A 20,899-nucleotide genomic window follows, 5' to 3' on the forward strand; every position below is an offset into this window, starting at 1 on the left:
ACTTTGTACGAATACAGATCCTCAATGGAAACCCCAATCCTGCCCTCTCACTTGTTGCCACCTGAGACATGATGCTCTAGAAGAGTTACTCAAAAATAGAACCAAAAACACAGTATGTGGTTGCGTAGTGGTCTGCACTTAAACTAGTGATGTACACCAATTACTGTGGGTCAAGTACAAATAGAAGTTCTAATCCTCACCGCTGACCACCAATGTTAGATCTGGGGGTCTCTAGTTGGCAGGGGTAGGTACCACTGTCCAAATAGGGACCCTTGCTTTTAGTCAGGGTAAGGGGGATACACTCTTTAGATAACCCCTGCTCACCCCCTTGGTAGCTTGGCACGAGCAGACAGGCTTATCAAAGGCAATGTGTAAAGTATTTGCACCAACACTCACAGTAACACAGTGAAGACACCACAAATGGACTCCACACCATTGTAGATAAATAAAGTACTTTTATATAAACTACACAAGACCAAAACGACAAAAATCCAACATACACAGTTCAAGAATATGGTTTCGAAAGAGTTCTTAGCTTAGTGACAAAATAATCCACATCAGCGTCGATTTTAGCCAACAGTACCTGGTGATGCGATAAAAGTTCCTAGCGGCACTCAGGCGTCGAAAAACAAGCAACAGCGTCAGTCCTGAGACCCTGGGGAGGTGATGTGACAACCCCGCTGCACGCAGTGGGTGTGTGCAACGAATCCCGTCTATATGGGGAGTGAGGCGATACCTGTATGGATTCCAAGGCGTAGCTTCTCCGGTAGAATTTTACTCGCAAAGGCATGATGCGACGATCTTCGATGGCTCTGTGACAATGTTCGCAGTGACGAAATGCGATCCGCTAACGAGCGGTGCGACAATCTCACCAGCGATGGCAGGTTCTGCGACGATACTCGCAGCGACAGGAATCTTCCCGCTCCGGGGGCGATGCGCTCCGAAGATAGGCGCTGCGACGATCTTCGCGGCGACGGAAATTTTCTCGCTAAGCCGGCGGTGCGTGAAAAAGTTGCAGATCTTTTACTTCTTTTCTCTTGGTCAGCTTCCCAACAGCAGGCACAGCTTCCAGAGGCCCCACAATTGGATCAAGCACTCTAGGAAGGGCAGAACTCACACAGCAGAGTTCAGGGGGAAGCTGGGGGTGAAGTCCTTTTGTTCCTGGGACTTCTTAACAGGAGGCCAGCTCTACTCAGGCCCTTGGAGATTCCTTCAAGCCAGGGGATACAGCACACAGCAAAGTCCTTCCCCTCTCCTTGGCAGCAAAGCAACTGCAGGTCAGCCTTCTTCAGTCTTCCAGCTTTCTCCTTGGCAGAGGTTCCTTCTTGATTCCAGGATGATCTAATTTCTTGGGATCAGGGTCCCAATATTTATACCCCCAAATCCTTTGTCCTCTGAGGGCAGAGGGGCCTTTGCCCAGTCCAAACCAGTTCTGGAGCACTCTGTTTACATGACTCCTTCTTTCCTTTCACAGTGCAGGGCAGAAACATCAGACGCCCCACAGGGGGTGGAGCCAGCATTGTGGAGGGAAAGCACAGCACTGGAGCACTTTGTTGACATGATTCCTTCTCTCCTTTCACAGTGCAGGGCAGAGACATCAGGCGCACCACAGGGGGTGGAGCCAGCATTGTGGAGGCAGGCACTGTCCTATTCAGGTCCCAGGTGCAACTCCTCCCACCCATCTACATGGAGAGCTCTCCATTCAGCCCAGTGCAGACTCACCCTGTCTCCGGGAATTACCCAGCCCCCTGGAATTCCCCAGCCCCTGTCACTCAAACTCCAGACAAGAAATACACAACCTAGCAGAGGCAGGTTTGAATGGTTAGACAAGAAAATACCTACTTTCTAAAAGTGGTATTTTCAAACACAGAATGTTAAAACCAACTTCACTAAAAGATGTATTTTATCATTCTGAGTTCAGGCATATTTCTACCATGTTCCCTGAGTCAGTTTCGGATTATAAGATGTAATAATCAAAGTGCCCATTCTGGCCTATGGAGAACAGGTAGCCTTGCAATAGTGAAAAACGAAAATGGCTATAATTCACTACCAGAGCACATCATGTCACCTACACCAGTACATGCTCTACCTTTCACATACACTGCACCCTGCCCAGGGGGGTACCTAGGGCCTTCCATAGGGGTGTCCAATGTGTACAGAAAGGGAAGGGTTAGGCCTGGTCAGTGTGGACACTGACTGGTCAGTTCAGCATGGCAGTTAGAAACTGCACCCAGGCACTGCGGTGGCAGGCCTGTGACACCATTTTAGGGCTACTCCTGTGGGTGGCACAATCAGTGCTGCAGGCCCACTAGTAGCATTTGAATCACCAGCCCTGGCACACTCAGTGCACTTTACAGGGGCTAACAGGTGAAACAAATATACCAATCATGGATAACCAATCAGTATAACAATTTACCTAGGGAGCACTTGCACTTTGACACCGATCAGCAGTGGCAAAGTGCCCAAAGCATTTAAACCAGCAAAAACTAAATCCAGCACAGCGTCAAAATTACAGGAGGTAGAGGCAAAAAGTCAGGGGAAACCACGCCAACGATGCCATGTCTAACAGGAAACATACCAAACCCACACATTTTTTAAAACTAGACACCCTGGGGAGTCCAGCAAGGTATGGCTTGCATGGGTCCCCCAACATTCCCCTACCGAGAATCCCCTGCAAACCTCAAATTTAGATGAAAAAATAACTTTTTTCTCAAATTTCTGTGTGAGAAAGTTCTGGAATCTGCGTGGATCGACACATTTCCTTCTGCACAGCATTCCCCCAGGTCTCCCGATAAAAATGGTACCTCACTCGCGTGGGTGGGTCAAGTACCCGTGACAGGCAAGGGCCCACAACCTAGTGAGGCAACATCAAAATTGCCTGTGGCGGGTACTTGGGCATCCCACACGAGTGAGGCACTATTTTTATCGGGAGACCTGGGGGAACGGTGGGTGGTAGGAAATTTGTATCAGCCCGTTGATGCCACAACTTTCCCACACAAAAATGTGTGGGTAAAGTGATTTTTTTCAGCTAAATTTTAGGTTTTCAGGGGATTCTGGGTAAGAAAACGTTGGGGGATCCACACAAGCCATACCTCCCTGGAATTCCCAGGGTGTCTAGTTTTCAGAAATGTGTGGGTTTGGTAGGTTTCCCTAGGTGGCCGCTGAGCACGGGGCCCAAAACCTATGTGACACCCCTTGCAAAACCAGGTCATTTTGTGATAGGCAATTTTGATGTCGCCTCAATACGTTTTGGACCCTTGCCTGTCCCGGGTACTTGGGCCTCCCACACGAGTGAGGCACCATTTTTATCGGGAGACCTGGGGGAACGCCGGGTGGTAGGAAATTTGTGTCAGTCCGGTGATGCCACAACTTTCCCACACAAAAATGTGTGGGAAAAGTGATTTTTTTCAGCTAAATTTGAGGTTTGCAGGGGATTCTGAGTAAGAAAACCTTGGGGGATCCACGCAAGCCATACCTCCCTGGTATCCCCCGGATGTCTAGTTTTAAAAAATGTATAGGTTTGCTCGGTTTCCCTAGGTGCCGGCAGAGCTAGGGTTCAAAAACTACAGCTAGGCACTCTGCAAAAAAAGGGTCATTTTTCACTGTGAAAATGTGCTGTGTCCACCTTGCATTTTGGGCCGTTTCCTGTCGTGGGCCCTAGGCCTACCTCCACAAGTGAGGTACCATTTTTCTCGGAAGACTTTGGAGGACGCGGGGTGGGTGGAATTTTGTGGATCCACGCAGATTCCAGAACTTTCCACCACAGAAATGTGAGGAAAATGTATTATTTTTGATAATTTTTCAGGTTTGCAAGAGATTCTGAGTAACAGAACCTGGTGAAAGCCAGTCATGTCACCCCATCCTAGATTTCACTGGGTGTATAGTTTTCAAAAATGTATAGGTTTGCTAGGTTTCTTTAGGTGCCAGGAGGAGCTATGGTTCAAATACTTCAGCCAGGCACTTTTCACTGTGAAAATGTGGTGTGTCCACGTTGCATTTTGGGCCGTTTCCTGTCGCGGGCACTAGGCCTACCCACACAAGTAAGGGACCATTTTTATCGAGAGACTTAGGGGAACTGTAGAGCAACTGTTATTACCCATTGACTTTTGATGCGTTTCTGCCTTCCAAATGAAAGACAATGTGTAAAAAAGAAGTCATTTTGAAAAATTACCTATAATTCTCATGCTAGTATGGGTACTCCCGATTTCGGAAATGTGCAAATATCTACTGTTTCTAAACTCTATATTTTGTTCCCATTTCAGAAATACATAGATGTCTTTCATACCAATTTTTCCATGTATACATTTTACCAAAATAATTGCTATATACCCGGTACATAATAAAAAACCATTGCAAGACGCTGCTCAGTTATTGGCTCTGGGTTCGTCGGGTTCTTGGTGAACCTACAAGTCCTAAATATCCCCACAACCAGAAAGGTCCAGCAAATGTAATGGTATATTGCTTTCATACAGCTGTCATAATTAGGAGAAGTTACAGGTCAAAACGTTGACACAAATGGCTGTTTTTTTCAAATAATTTTCAATTTTTCCTATATTTATCTATTAGTTTCTATGAAGAAACCTTGAAGGATCTACACAAATGACCCCTTGCTGAATTCAGAATTGTGTCTCCTTTTTTAAAATGTATAGCTCTCCACAATCCATTATTGCTTTTATACCCATTTCTACCATTAACTGGAAGGAGGTTGAAAGCACAAAAAATAGCAAAAATAGGCTATGTCCCAGAAAAATGCCAAAACTGTGCAAAACAAATTGGTATTCTGACAAAAGTCTGCTTGTCCCTGAAAGCTGGGAAGATGGTGATTTCAGCACAACAACCCCTTTTTTGATACCATTTGCAGGGAAAAATCCAGACGTTTTAATAAGGTGCCCTTTTTTCCCATATTTCCAAAAAAAAACAAAATGTTGCTGTATTTTGGCTAATTTCTGGGTCCCCTCCAGGGGAATCCACAAACCTTGAGTACCTTTTGAATCCCCATGATGTTGGAAAAAAAGGGCACAAATTTGGCAGGTATACTTTATGTGGTCAAAAAGTTACAGGGGCCTAAGCGCGAACTACCCCAAAAGCCAAAAAATGGCTGAGCACAGGGGGGGGGGAACGCCTAGCAGCGAAGGGGTTAATCCATTGGGCTTCTGAAGATGTTTAGCCATGGCAGAGACAGAATAGTTTCCACTATGGTCAAACTATGGTATGCCTGTTTTTAAATTTAGTGAGTAGTTCATCATGTTGGAAATAAGCACACTCCATCTCTGTGGCCGCGGAGGATGCTTACTGCCAACATTTAAATCAGGCCTGATATTCTGAGTAAAAGATGTACTTCCAACAGCAGCAGCAGTCTGTCAGTTGATTTCCCTGTGTTGTATTGTAGCGCCCCACGGTGATCTAATGAACAACTAGAGCGCTAACATTCTGCATTTATGACAAAAGTGTGACACACATGAGGCCACCTTCATGGAATTAAAGCTGTGAAACCTAAAGCATTTCCTTTAGAATTGAACAAAATGAGGGGGTCCTTTTTGTCCTAGCTATTAGGGTTAGACGCTAGAAAGCTAAAATGAGGAAACATGTTCTATAAGTTCTTTAATATCTTCCTCATCCAATATTCTGACATGCAGAATGAAGCATGTACTTGAAACACCAGCAGCAGTCTGTGTGTTAACCTTCTAATAATCAAATGCAGCTTCCCACAATGTTCTAATGAACAACCAGAGTGCTAACATTCTGTATTGATGACAAAAGTGTGGCACGCCTGAAACCATCTTGATGGAACCAAAGCTGTCAAACGTAAAGCATTTCCTTTGGAAATTAACAAAATGAGAGGTTCTTTTTGTTATGGAAATTATTGTTAGTACTCCAGAACAGTGTTCCCCAAACTGTGGGTGGCTGATTTCTGGTGCATCGCTAAAGAGCTATAGATAAAGATGCCTTTACATTTTATATTTATCTTGTCACAATTGCTGCGCTTCAAAGACAAAGGTCAAATGTCAGGCTAGGTCTTCTGACAAATTTCTGTTTATTCTTTTAACATTGTGATTGGTCTTAACTTTTCTTTCTCTGACTACAAAGTGAGAGATGTTTTAGAGTGAACTATGTGACAATCTTGCTGGGGTGCATGGAGTGCGAAAGGAAAGGCTGTAGGATGTCTTTTTTTGTAACGCACAACAAAATGTAAATACTTGTAAATGTCCTGTAGACAAATCCCAAAATATATCAGCAGTAGGAAGAGCAGAAAGGAAGACATTTTTGGTGATTCTGAAGTGTGACAGAAACAAAGATTTTAATAGGATCAGAACTAATCAAGACACTTTCACTTAGTTATGAGAAAATGATACATATTCACTGAAACCTGATTTCACACATTATCATTTGTTTGCTATATAGTTTGCTATATAGTTTTATCAGAAACATGTACATCTGTGGATATTTCAATGGAAATGTGTTGTCTGTAAATGACAGCTCACTGCAGCATGATGCTCTGGTAATAGATGTGCAATAGGATGCTCTAAATTCACCACCAGCTACATAATACACCCATACCACTGTCCTGCTGAATACACTTGCTACACTTTCCGTGAAACTAAGATTTATTACAATCCCAGTGACTTCAGTGATGTAACATTGATGTCAGTATCCCCACTCTGAAAATTGTTCCAGCACCACTGGTGGAAAGGTGCTGAACCATGTCCCTAAGTCCTGGTTTAAACATTTTTTTGCAAGTATTTCCAAGCAAGACTCCGGATGAACCAGACAGTATTGCCTGCTGATGATTTTTTACTTTACAAAGCAATTTCAACAGAGAATGTGATCACTATATGTAATCACACACAATCTTCCCACTTGTGTATAACATTCACAAATATATTGTGAAATATGGATGTGGCCTAATTGTTAGAGCTGCCAACTTTGGTTCTAGGGAACCAGGTTTAAGTCCCGGTTTTGACACTGGGAAAATAATTTAAGTTGCTGTGCTTATTATAAAATGAACGAGAATTTATGCAATGTAATCTGATGTTCATCTAAAGCACTTCAACGCCCTTAGGCAGTGTTTGTCCTATATAAAACTGCAATATATACACTGGAACTCGTTTTAACACAATAATGGACATGAGGTCTTACTCCATACTCTGCTGAGGTAAGGGCTTTTCACATTTGCTAAAACAACTGGTATCAACACCAAGATTTATCAGAAGCTTTGTGATTTTAGTAAATAGATGTCTCTAGCCAGCACCACACTCGATCAATATCTTGGCCCTAACAAGGTCGATGGGGAGTTGTCTATATCTCAAGCATGGTGAGATCTGTACTGTGATCTGCCCTAAACCCAGTCCCGATAGCCGACTTCCTGCTTAGAGTTTCTCCAAATGAGTTCATACAAATGTCTCTATCACTCTGGCCAGGAAGGGTAGCACAGTGATGGGTCTGTAGCTATCAAGACTAGTATTATGGCATATATATATTAAAAGAGTGTGCACATGGGACACTTTGAAGATAGCAGGGGAGGAGCTTGCTGCAAGAGTGCAAAAGAGGAAGGATGTTTAACCACAGGGGCAAGAAGGCATATGTGTGTTCTTTGGCTAGGGAAGGAGGTATAAGGTCAGAGAAATAGGTGATCGCCCAGTGTTAGAAATGGCTTTTTGTTCCACGTCTGATTCTAAATTAGGGGTAAATGAGGCCCGTGTCACAGAAGGCCCATTCCGGGGTAGTGGAAGGTGTTCTGAGTGGGGATCAATAAACCCAATGTCCTCCAAGACCCCTTGAAGTTTTACGGTGAAGTGATCAGATAGGTCTCCCCTGTTAGAGGTTTTGGGTGAAGGATCTTTGATGACATATGATTGGTCATGAATGTTTTTTGAAAATTTCTCTAGGTCTATTTATAGTATTGTATAGTTTGGAATAGAGAAATGAAAACTTTTACTATTTTTCACTGAGCTAAGAGTTTGGAAAAAGAATTATGATTCCCCCCATCTCCTCTCATGGGTGTGCATGATCTCTCTCTGAGTGTTAACGTCTTAGTTGAATGAATAGGTGAAACTTTTGGGATTGTTGGACTTATTTAAAGAGCTCCATGCGCAGGAAAGGATTGGCAGTAGGTCTTTTGACAATTGTTGAAGGTTTAGCATTCTTTCCAGTTCAAGTTCTGCTTGCACTCTCGAACATGAAACTGCCTGCGTAGACAAAATACAAATGTTGTTTCTTTCTGCTTAAACACAGCACTGACCGCTGCAAAAACAAAATGAAGCAAAATAACACAGCCTTACAAAATACAATATGTCACTAAATTGCACCTAGGAGCAAACTGGCAACACCTAGGCAGCTTATTTAATCCGGTCCGTCACCAGGCTAGGTATTTTAGTGGATGGGTGTTTGGATTTTGCATGTGTATTTAAGCATAAGGGAAAGTACCTAAGAACAGATGCTCACGAATAGTACAAAGCTAGAGGAAGATAGAATCATCCAATTGGATTAAAGGATAGGAAGCCCTGTAGAGGTCAGGTCACTGGGCTTGGAGTCAGGAGTGAGGGATTCCCACTAGCACAGAGACCCTCATTAACCAAATAGTGATAAGAGGTCTTAACTGCTTAACATTTTTTTCATCATGATTTAAGGGGCTGTAAATTATCTGAATGCACACTGTAGAGCAGTGCTAAAAAAGCAAAAGTTTACAAGCCTGCCCCACAACGCGCGGCATTGACAGTTTGCAATGAAGAGGGTCCTCCTGAAAGCATGCTGGGTAATCCATGTATTCCAAGGGGCTACTTATCACTTCCCTTGTTAACACACATTGGCCCAGATGTACTGAGGCTTAGCAACAATGCACAGTGACCCAAAGTCTTACAAGAGTATTTAATATCCAACGCAAAAGGTGTTTTGCACTGAAAATTCCATTCTCAGAGCATAGAAATTACGGGTGGGCAGAGCTCACGGAGTTCTACTCCATGGAATTCCGCAGATTTGTGCAATTCCGCAGAGTTCCGTGTGCAGCAGAATGTTGCCTAGTCCGGCACACACAGTGGTAGTGTTGACATTATAAGTGTGTGTTGTGTAGTGCTATTGGCAATGAAACCAGGACTGGCACGGGTATCACGCATGAGGCCACTTGGCAGTTATCCATGCCATCACCAGCCCTCTCTGGGTTTTTGATTCATCTGTTTTCCTCTCTTGGCTGGAAAAGGTTTATGGACTATTTTATGGATCCCACTCGTGCATCACTGCAGTGAGCGCTGAACCCACTGAGATGTGTTACTGGTTATGGATAAAATCTGAAGCAGAAAAAGACCGTCAAGCCGTTGGGCACATTTTCTGCCTCTTTTAGAGCCTTGAGCGAGTACTTGCTCTTTCCCTTGATCTAAGATATTCGCAGCATAATTGTCCTATTGGTTTTGTTGATGTGGCGCTAAAATGGTGTAAACCCATTTCTAAACCCGCTACTCCCGTGATGTGGTAGATAAGGCAGTAAGGCACAACGCACAATGACTTTGCTTATCATTAACTAAGAGATAGAAGAGCATGGTCAAGGTTGTGTCATTTATAAACATTTGCTGTTAGAGAGGAACACAATAACATGTAAAGAGTATGTAATGTTGGTAATTCATAGCATTTTGAAAGTATTTCTACTATTACATAAAATAACGCAATCCCTCCTCATGCCCGTGAATGTTTGTCATTCTAAAAATGAGGTTGTGGTTATAAAAGGTTTGGGAAACACTGCTCTAGAATGTTAAAATGAGGACGCATTTTATATGAGTTTTCAAATATCTTCCTTTATTTATTTCAGTAAAATATTCCGACATGCAGATTGAAATGTACTTTCAACACCAGCAGCAGCCTGTCAGTTTACTTCATTGTCATCAACTACAGCTTTACCACAAAGTTCCAATGAGCAACTAGAGTGCTAACATTCTTAACTTATAACAAAAGTGTGGCACACCTGAATGCTGCCTTAATGGAATCAAAGCAGTAAAACTGAAAGTACACTGTGGATACTGCAGTAAATTAAAAAATGAAGGGGTTCTTTTTGTCCAAGAAATTACGGTTAGTGCTTTAGAAAGCTAAATTGAGATCACAATTACCAATAATTCTCAGATAATTTCCTCATCCATTTATGTAAAACATTCTGACATGTGGAGTAAACGTGCTTTCAACACCAGCAGCATTCTGTCACCTAACTGCCTAGTAATCAATTGCAGTGTCACCACAGAGTTCTAATGAACAACTAGAGTGGTAACATTTTGTATTCAAGACCAAAGTCTCGCCATTTTGCTATAGTTATGTAAAGGAACTGTTGAATTTAAAGTATTTCCTGAAGAACAGGCTGAAGTAAATCAGCACTGTAATGATAATGCAGGCATGAAACCAGAAGGTTAAAAATGTGAGGTGTGGTTTATGTGTTCCACAAGCTTCCACATGTTTATGTGTACCAGGTACGCGTTGGTGGGACACAGGATGTTATGTTTTTCCAGATGTTAGACATAGTGACCTGCCATGCTAGGGGCAAAGGTACCTCCCATGCTGGTCCAGTGTTTCTGTAAGTATAAAGTGTCTTTGTATTGGAAGAAATTCTCAGTCAGTGCCGATTTACAACACTCCATAACCAACTTCTTTGGGGTTTGGTACTCCCAGTCTATTTCAAGTAACACATAAGTGTTATCTACATGATCACATGCCTGTGAAATCTCCATTATTTAAGGATGACGACATGCATGATTAGGACCCGGATCTGTGAACACCAGAGTAACCTGAGATGTAGGCGTGCGCCCACAAGGATGTCAGTCCACTATATGGAAAAAAGACACATGTGGGACCTAAACTGGACCATTCTCGAACAAATCCGCTTGGAATCCCAACTATTGGAAAAAGAACAATGTTGGGTGTTCAGATTGAGGACTCATATAGAGAGTTTAAATGAAAATATACTCTGAAGCCAGTTTATCAGATAAAAGTACTCAAAGGGAGCTTTTTTAACCAGCATGTGACACCTCCTGTCAACACTACTGTATATCCAAATGACAGACCAGAGGAGATTTCCACACCAGGTCAAAACAATGTTTTCCAATAATGAATATCGTATTATTACACAAACTAAACTAACAAAGAATACGCTGGCAAAGGAAAAGTATTTTTCAAGATAATTTTTTCTCAGTATAATCTTTTTAAATGTTTTCAACCCCAAAAAGTTTTTACACAGTTTCTATGTAGAAATCTTTTCCCCAGTTTATGAATCTTTTTATCAAGCAATATTTTTAATGAAAAATGCTTTTCCCGCATTCTGAGTCTTCTTTAAGATTCTTTTAATTGTGTCAATTTTACAGATTACACTGGCTCAATGTGATACCATTTCATACATTTGTAAGAGATGACATTCCTTTTCTCTAAACAAAGCCCTGGAACCAGGACGTGGCTCCAATACTGCACAGTCATGATGGCAAGTTCGTGCTCTAGCCCTTAGCTGGTATGAAGACACCTTTGCTCCAGGCCCTTCTGCTGTCAAATAGGGAAACTCCCGCACACGTAGTCTATCTCCACAGGCAAGGGAGTAGCTGTGAAGAAGTAAGTACGGCATAGGCGATACTCTCCTATTTGCAGAACCATCGAACACTTCCCAACGCAGTACTTTAAAGTCTTTTTCCATTTTTTCCATTCTTTACACAGAGTTTAACAATAAGCGTCACTTTCCCCATCTGAGCTCATGAGGCCAAAGATTAGCTAACAACATGTATATCTAACCCTGTTTTTACCTTTTCTGTTAGCCATGCCTCATCGTAACATTAATATTGTCAAACAGTTACCATTAATAAGAAACTCTATGTGTGTGTTTGCTGGGCCCTGTCGTCTGTGTTTTTAATTTCATCAGTCACAACAAATAGGTATATCTTTGGTAGCACTAAAATAAGGTTTCACTACTAAAAAATATAGAAACATATATATCACATGTTCCACAATGCTGATGTGTTCCGCAATGAGTATCAGTCATATTTGTGACGGACTAATCTTTTCTCTTGCATATTTTCCAGATCTAAAAACAACTTTACCAATTGGTTATTGTATGTTTTGGTTCATTAATAAAACCATTGTATACTCTAATTAGAGTGTATTCACAATAGGAGTGGTATCAGGGATCATCCCTTGGTAAGAAATGCCTTGGGGTAGGGCTTGAAACATGTAGACCGATGAAATCCATGCACATAACTGCATGTTTTTGAATTTCTTTCCCCACTTTAATCATACCAGCTAGCGGTATGAATACATTGTTTTTTCCTACTAAGCCTGGTATTTTGAACTTTTGCACTTCAAAAGACCCCCCCCACTCTTATATCTCTCCTCACGTCATAGCACATGATCAAAGTGCTCCCACGTATCCATTGGTTGTAACATGCCCTATTCCACAGTGGTACGGGAAGAACCTATTGATGAAGCATGTCACCAAGGGGATACTCGGGTGGGTGAGAGTTATTTTAGGAAAACTGCCTGCTTTCTATGTTTTTTACTGAACATAAAGAATTGGAAAGATATTCCAATCGTACAGATGGGCTCTCTTTAGTTTCTGCAATTAATACTAAAATACGTCATCATTAAGAAATACACTCAGCCTCCTTGATTCTTTTTCTGCTCATCCTTCCCACAGTTAGTGTCAGAATTGGGATTGGAGGCAATGGAGGCAATAGTTTCCAAAATGGCAGAGAGTCAGGAGAAATTAGAGAAAGTAATGGAAAAATTCCTACATAAGCTACATAAAGCCCTAACCAAGCAAATTCAAACACAGGAGATGGCTAAGGGGAAATTAGCTGAGGCTCTCGGCCAACAGAGCAGCCATGCGACTCTACCCTCAGTGGTAATGCAGAAGTATGTCACCGGGGAGAACCCCAATTTTTTCTTCCCAAATTTTGAAAGAATCGCAAGAGCCACAGCATGGCCCATGGACAGATGGGGACAATACTTAGGTCCACTCCTTTCCGTTGACCTCCAGGCCGCATTTCAAGCTACCAATCCTCTGGGAACCACCCCATAAGATGACATCAAGAAGAGTGTTTTGGAAAGAATGGGGGAGGATGAGGAAACGAATTGAATAAGGCTTCAACAAATTAAGGAGGGCCCTCAAGAAACTCCTAGAGCGATATTTTATACAGTGAGAGGCATGACAGATTGGCAGCTAAAAACCCTCACATCTCATAAAGAAGATACAATGGGGAAGATTTATTTAGAACAATACCTAACCGGCATGAGTCCCTTTGAGACCTTTACCAGTGGTAGATGAACCCTGCTCTCGGGTAGGCATGGACATAATTAGAGCCCTTCTACCTTTTTCTCGTAGAGGGTGCCACTATGTATTGGTTGTGGTGGGCTATGCCTCCCGGTTTCCAGAGGCAGTAGCATTAAGACAACCTAATACCACTCAAGTAGCTAAAGAAATGATCAATATCTTTTCCAGAGTTGGTTTTCCTCATGAAATCATAACTGATCTATGGACTCCTTTCATTTCTAAACTTATGAAACAGGTCTACCAAAAGCTTACGATTAAACAGATTCAAACAGCTGCTTATCATCCACAAACGCATAGTTTGGTGGAAAGGTACAGCGCCACCTTAATAACCCACTGAATAAAATGTTAGATTTAGGGACTAGAAAACGGGAGGATATGTTGCCCTTAGCATTGTTTGCCATATGATGCATTCAACAAAAAAGTATGGGTTATTATCCATTTGAGCTATTATATGACAGATAACCCCGTACTTTAATAGATATGGCAAAAGAAGAATGGAGGAAGAGAAGGATGAGGCCAAACCCTTATTGGAATAAGTAACTCGTATGAAATCACAATTGAATCAAGTTTGAACCATTGTGAAAAGTAATCTAGAACAGGCTCAAGCATCTCAGAAAAAAACAATATGACAAGAAAGCCAATGAGCGATCTTCCTCTGATCGCAAGTTGTTGGGTCAATGGCAAAGACCCTTTAACGTCATAGAGAAAGTAACCCTCATGAACTATCACTTAGAAAGGGATCCAGAAAGAAAGAATACCCAAATATTCCACATTAATAGACTGAAAAAATGGGAAGGAGCTAGAACAGCCTTGTTGGTAAGAGTTGAGGTGTACCCACCCTTGTATGAACAGATTATAGATACAGAATTACCTTCCTCACTAAAAAAGGACTTAGACGTTTGTTTACAACATCTCCAGAATTTGTTATCTTTAACACCTGGGAGAACGACAGAAATAGAAAACGTGATACAAACTCTTCCGGGGCAAAGGATGTGGTTACGTCCTTAACGCATTCCAAAATCCAGAAGAGATTAAATCGAAAGAGAAGTACAACAAATTTTAAAAATGGAAGTAACAGAACCTTCAACTAGTAAATGGAATTCCCCCATTGTGATAGTCCCAAAGCCTGATGGGTCTATCAGGTTTTGTATTGATTTTAGGGAGGTTAATAGCAGAGGCCGCCCCCGAAGGGGGCTTAAGGGCCGGCGCCATAATGGCCGCCAGAGCCCGGCAAGGAACGAACCGGTTCTCGTCAGCGGGAAGCACCGCAGGGCGAAACGCCCTCAGGCCCTCGCCCCCTACCCTTCCAAGAACAATGGGGAGTTTAGGAAGGGGAGATATAAGGCGTCGCTCCCCCCTGCAGCAGCCCACTTGCATATCATGGGAGCTGGGGGAGCGCCGCCAACGGTTTTCCACAAAATCGGGGTAGCAAACGAAGACGGCGCTCGCAGCCCAGCCCCCGCCAGAAGGTGGGGCACAAAAGAGACTAACAAGGTAGCGAGTTGGGGCCTAACTCCAGGGAAAAGGCTACCCCCCACACGCAAAGGGGCGTGGTTAACAACAAAGAACAATCTACGAGCTGTCAGGGTGATTTACGACCCTAGGAGTTGCAAATGAGCAAACAAGACAAACCAGTGATTTATGGCCAGCCGATGATTTATGGCTGATGATTTATGAGGCTCATGCAGAATGATTTATGACAGCGGAAGGAGGACAGATTGTGACAGAATGATTTATGACATACCAATGATGTATGACCCATGATTTATGGCTGATGATTTATGATGCTCACGCAGAATGATTTATGACCACGAAATTCTGATGGCAGGTGACAGAATGATTTATGACATACCGATGATTTATGACCCATGATTTATGGCTGCTGATTTATGGTGATCAGGCAGAGTGATTTATGGCAACAAAGGAAGGGCCAACAGAATGATTTATGATGGATAATGATTTATGGCCCATGATTTATGATGTCCAGATGACAATGCGCGACATCGCATTTGTAATAATGTGTGACATGATTTATGACCCCGGCCTCCAAGGGGATGTCCGGTGGAATTGTACAAGTGTGACTATGTAATAAGTAATAAACTGCGGCCAACAATTACCACCACATACGATGATTGTTGGCTGTGTTTTAATTAATGCAGATGCACAAGTATGGTACGGTTCCTGGAATGGGCGCAGTGCGGCCGTTATAACATTTCCCACTTTGATTCCTACCCCCTTCCGTCTGTAGATGAGATGATATAAAGGTTGGAGGAAGCACAATATATTAGCACTCTGGAGTTGAGCAAAGGTTACTGGCAAGTACGCTTAAGGAAAAGACAGCTTTCTCAACACCAGGGGGTTTATATCATTTTAAAGTGCTACCTTTTGGATTACACTGAGCGCCAGCCACATTTCAAAGACTCATGAATTCTGTGCTTAAGCCATGTGAGTCCTTTGCGAATCATTTGTGGCGGCCTATTTCGATGACATTATCATCCACAGTTCATACTGGGGCCAGTATTGAGACCACCTAACTAGAAAAGAAAATAACTCTGTGGGTCAGTGTGCCTACTGCAAAGATGTGTATGTGACCTGCAGTCACAAAAATCATGAATCCCGTTTGATTTCAGAGAATACACTGCACAAATGAAGCCATTTTTGCACCACATTTTAACTAATGACCCAGGGATATGTATTTTGTGAATAGCTCTTTTCAGTGCCTTAAAGAGTGGCTTTTCCCACTTTAACTGCTTGAGCAGCAGCAGCCAAACCTGATGGGTTCATTTTCAGAGAAATCTTTGGAGTGCACAGTTGCCACACAAGAGTAAAAGTACAAATAATTTTCATCCAAACAGGTTTAATTTCATAGTAGTGCCACCTGGGTTTTCTTACTTATGTGCCTAATAGGTTTTCTATTATATGTGGTTATCTTTACACTACTTGCAGTTTTATGCTCGATGCAGGGTGGTAGAGAATTTGGTGATTACCAACTGACGTTTAGAATGCCTAAAAACAACAAACCTGCTGTATGAAGTGCTATATAAAAAAGCTATTGTGATGTTTTCATGCGCACATTGAGTCAATAAAAACATAATGTCAGATAATGTGTCTCAAATCAGAAAGGTACCCATGACCCCTAACTACCCAGTCTGTCATGCTTTCCATTGGAGAGTGGGGGGTCCTCCAGGGGTGTGCCAGCCACCTCTTCCCCACTCAGCATCACATCCCTCCCAGCACCAGAAACTCACAACTTTTCAAACAGGAGCTACTGTGTAACAAAAGTAAAATGAACTTTAGCATACCGGCAGACAGCAGGAGTCTGCTTGCCCATGTTTGTATAGGTTTGTTTTTGCGTTTCATTTCCTAGACTAGACTCTCTATTACAAAACATGTCAGTGCACATAAATGCCTGCCACTTGCAGCCCAAATGGGTGCACTTTTGGCACATGTCCCTGCTGTCGTGCATTGTTTGCTGCTTGCTCCGTCCCACATTGTCTCTTGTCTGCCCCTATCCAGCTTTGTTTGTTGCTTACTCCCCCCTCTCCGTATTGTAGTTGCTTGATCCACTCCACCTTTTCATCCGGCTCTAGGTAGTTGTTTCTTGGCTGCCTCCCTCCTGTCCCCCTCCTTCTTGTTGTTCTTGACCCCTCCCACACTCCTGTCCTGCTCTGTGTAGTTGCTGCTTGACCCCTTCCACTCTATCATCCCTGGTTGTTGATGCTTGACCCCCTCCCACCCTCCCATCCCTTTTTGTTCTTGCTTGACCTCATTGCACCCTCCTGTCCTATGCTGTTCTTGCTTGACCACCTCCCACCCTCCCGTTCCTTGTTGTTCTTGCTAGACCCCCCTCCCATCCCATGTTGTTGTTGCTTAACCTCCTCCCATCCCTTGTTGTTGCTTGAACCCTTCCCACCCTCTGATTCCAGGTTGCCTCCGTACCACTAGAGAAAAAAAGCGCTATGAAGAAGCCAGCGCTGCTGGTCACAGTGCTTTTATTTCTGACTTTCAGTCATGCTGCATAGCAGCCTTGGTGCTTTACAACAAGGCTAAAAGACATTTACAAAGACAATCACTCTCGTAGGTGAGACTGTTGCCATACCCAATGCTTGTCAGTAGTATCGCGGTTTGGGAGATACCCGACAAAGAATGGAATACCAAAATGGGAAAAAAACTGGTCCACAAATATTTGTAGGCTATGTGGGTTCCATGACGAATCTTTAATACATATACAGGCACATGCATCATTATAGGGTTTTGCGATTCCTTAATAGCGATTATTAAGGAATCGCAATTAAGGAATAGCAAAACCCTATGCATGTAGGAATCGCTAAAGAAATAGCGATTCCCACAAATTCCTTAATTGCGACTAGCAAATTGCGAGTCGCAATTAAGGAATGTCTTCCCATTCATTCCTATGGGCCTCCAGGCCCATAGGAATGAATTAGAGATTGCGGGAGCAATTTGCGAGTACCAGTAGGCACTCGCAAATTGCTCCCGCAATTTCGATGGTGCAAGGGTGTCCAAAGGACACCCTATTGCACCCATGTATGTTCACTCTGCACCAATGTTGCATACACACATGTTCTAAGGGCATGTGTGTGGGCAACATGAAACTTAGAAAAATGCAAATAAGTGCATTTTTCTAAGTTTTCGCAAATTACCATGAGGTCCAGCCTCATGGTAATTTGCTCACGCTAATAGCGTAATCGCTATTTTTTAAACTGTAATGCATTGCATTTAAGGAATCTCAATTAGGGATTCCTTAAATGCAATCGCTATTTAAGAAATCACAATAATTTGCGATTTCTTAAATTGCGAGTGGCAAGTTGTTTCATGCATCGCAAAAGCTATTTTTGCGATCGCAAACGGCCGATTTTTGCGATTCGCGCCGTTTGCGATCGCAAATAGCTTTGATGCATGTGCCTGATAGTAACTACGTGTCCCCAACTGCTAGAAGAGCGGAAGACTCTGTTGAGACCCATTTTTAACGAACTTGGGGTGAGAACATGTCGACACGCCATTATTATCTGTCTCACTGGGATTATGCCCCCCTTGACCCCACAATTTGTAAAGTTTATTTATATTGCCCAAAAGAAACTATTAACCAAGACTGATAATGAATGTTAAGACAGGAACGTGTCGATACAAATTTTAATGCTAAAATGATAATCTGCTTTTAAATAAAAGTTCTATACACAACTTCTAATTTAAGTTTTAAAAGGTTTTTTGTTACAGTGATTGGATAAACAAATTTGAGATTTATGATAAATGGTTTTACTTTTTTTTTTTACCTGTACCTTGTAGGCCACCAAGAAGAAAATTATGTAATTTTTAATAATAGTATTTGGAATTGTCTTCTAGCCATTAGCACAAATGCACCTTATTCATTGATGCTCTCTATTATTGCTGCTAACTTTCCAGTATAAAGCTGTATATTTTATCGGCAAAAAATAATGTTCTCAACCTATCGTGTTTTATCCTTGATTGTAATGATTTTTATTAATCAACAAATAAAGTAACTACTACTACTGCTTGTCAGTAGTATTAGATAATATGTTTGGTTTAAGACCTGGCTACTGTGCTATATGAGGCAGGAGTGGTCTATTACTATAAAGCAGCAGTGGCCATTCCGGTGTTGAAGAGGCTTACTGAACAAACCTGTTTTCATTTTCGGTTTGTGTATTTCAAATGACTTGGTCCTTTTAATCCGGATTCATTTAAATAGTCTTGCCAGTTACAGTATAATAAAAGAACAATGGCTCCTTTGGACTAATAAGAGCTCATTTTTAATAATAAAGCCTGCGCAATGGCAATATTCAGGGTTAAGTTGATGTCAAAAAGAGAGCAAGCCGAACACACCATGGATTTTGATTGGTATAGACAATTATTTATGCAGTGAGACGAAAGACACAACCATACATATATGGTATTTCAAAAAGAAAGAATTAGCACACTTGGTTTCAAAATAATCGTTAAACATTAGTGAGGGGTGTTCCAGTGAAGTTTTGGAACCTAAAATAATGGTGACATATTTCGTGACATATGTACAAGGTTTCCTTTAAAACATAAGAACGACCATTAGGAGGTATACATTGTGTAAATCCGCACTTTATACAATGAGAAGTGCTGCATAATGGTTCGCTTTTGTTAACAGTCGAAGGCGTTTCGACCCTGTGTGCAATATAGGGTCTCTTCAGGACCTAAAAGTGTAGGGACACCTAAAGGAAAATGGAGGTATTCCATCAGTATGTGGCCATGTAAAACAGCTAAGCTTGTCAAGGGAAGGAGCAGTATGTGTGAATTACCTGAAGGATGATCTGCAATGCCTAGTGTGGAAGGAGTGTCACCGTGAGTACAGTGAAGGAAGATACTCATAGGGGAACCAGCCGGGCGCTGTGTAGTTGGGAAAATGAAACAGGTTACAATTAGACATAACCACGATGTAACTAACATATCTACACTCGATGAGGCAGAAATGGAACTGGACTTACCCCGTGTGAGGGTAGTGGTAGGCAGTCAGAATTTAAGGATGGCACAGCTGGGAAAACCGCAGTAATTCAGAAGGCAGTAATAGCGAGCGCTGTGTAAAAAAAGTGAAGCTTGTAGATATGCATATAATAATGCGTACAAAAGAATGGGCGAGAATATTGGTACAGACTTACCCGAAGGGGTGTGTCTGAGCGCTGGAGATGGGGAGCAGGACCGAACGCCGTGTCCGTAGCGTGACGGGCTCTGGTTCCATCTAATTGTTTGTATAAGTGGCATCCATCAGTAGCGAAGATCTAAAATAATAACGAATAACTGGTATACTGGAATCTGAACGCGCCTGGACTTAGTAATTAAGAGGAGTAACCATGGTTAGCTGTGGGTGCGCTGACGTCTCTTACCTAGCGATGCCTGGATATCAATGGGCCTGCTCCAGGGATACTTCAGAGCAGAAGAGCGTGTGTCTCTCTGCTTGGTACAATGACAGTGAGCTGCCGACTGGTTACGGGTATTTAAAAGGAATCTTTTCCCACCCGGGGACGGTCGAATATGCGAACAGACAAGGCTGTGGAAAACAGTCTACCGATCGGGTCCAACAGTAGAGAGGAACAAAAGACTAGCGGCGGTGTGACAGGCGCAGTGACACCTGGCTGGTGTATTGCCTACCGAGGGTAAAGTAATACTCAAGTGGAAATGAATGGATCGGTACATGTATGAATTGTCACAATTTGAAGCGGGGGTGGTCCACGGGCACGTGTCCGTCCCAATGACACGTGTAGTGTTAATATGGTCAATGTGTTAATGGTTCAATATTGCACATAAACACGAATATGGACCTGCACGTGTGCTTATATATTAGTTCATGGATGTCAAATACGGTACCGATCATGCAGTCATTTTTTGTAAATAATAGATGCACTTAATCTTAATAAATCGCTTTTTCGTGTACACACACATCAATGCATATGTTTTACATCTGCTGACAGTTGCTGGGTCACTTTACGTGTGCGGTGGACAAATATCAACAATATACAGATATAACAAACCAACATATTGTACACAATAGGATAACAGTTACTTTATTGAGCAAAATGTTGCGTGCTGTATGCAAATTACTGTATGGCCTACAAAGGT

The 20,899-nt window shown here is 42.4% G+C and overlaps 1 long non-coding RNA gene across 2 annotated transcripts in view; it reads right to left on the minus strand.

Annotated features, from left to right (window-relative positions):
• LOC146865966 (uncharacterized) overlaps positions 1–20,276 on the minus strand; it is a 135,548-nt gene extending 115,272 nt beyond the window's left edge. The window contains exons 1-4 of one of the 2 annotated variants that reach the window (XR_014976741.1): positions 20,167–20,276; positions 19,942–20,061; positions 19,771–19,859; positions 19,584–19,672 (exon numbers count right to left, since the gene is read on the minus strand). This is a non-coding gene — a long non-coding RNA (uncharacterized LOC146865966). Of the gene's footprint in view, positions 1–19,583; positions 19,673–19,770; positions 19,860–19,941; positions 20,062–20,166 lie in introns of those variants that run through there. The other variant, XR_014976742.1, reaches the window with a different exon arrangement.
• Between the last annotated feature and the right edge of the window lie 623 nt (positions 20,277–20,899).

This window comes from Triturus cristatus, chromosome 2_1 (assembly GCF_964204655.1).
Source record: "Triturus cristatus chromosome 2_1, aTriCri1.1, whole genome shotgun sequence".
In the NCBI taxonomy this organism is placed as follows: domain Eukaryota; kingdom Metazoa; phylum Chordata; class Amphibia; order Caudata; family Salamandridae; genus Triturus; species Triturus cristatus.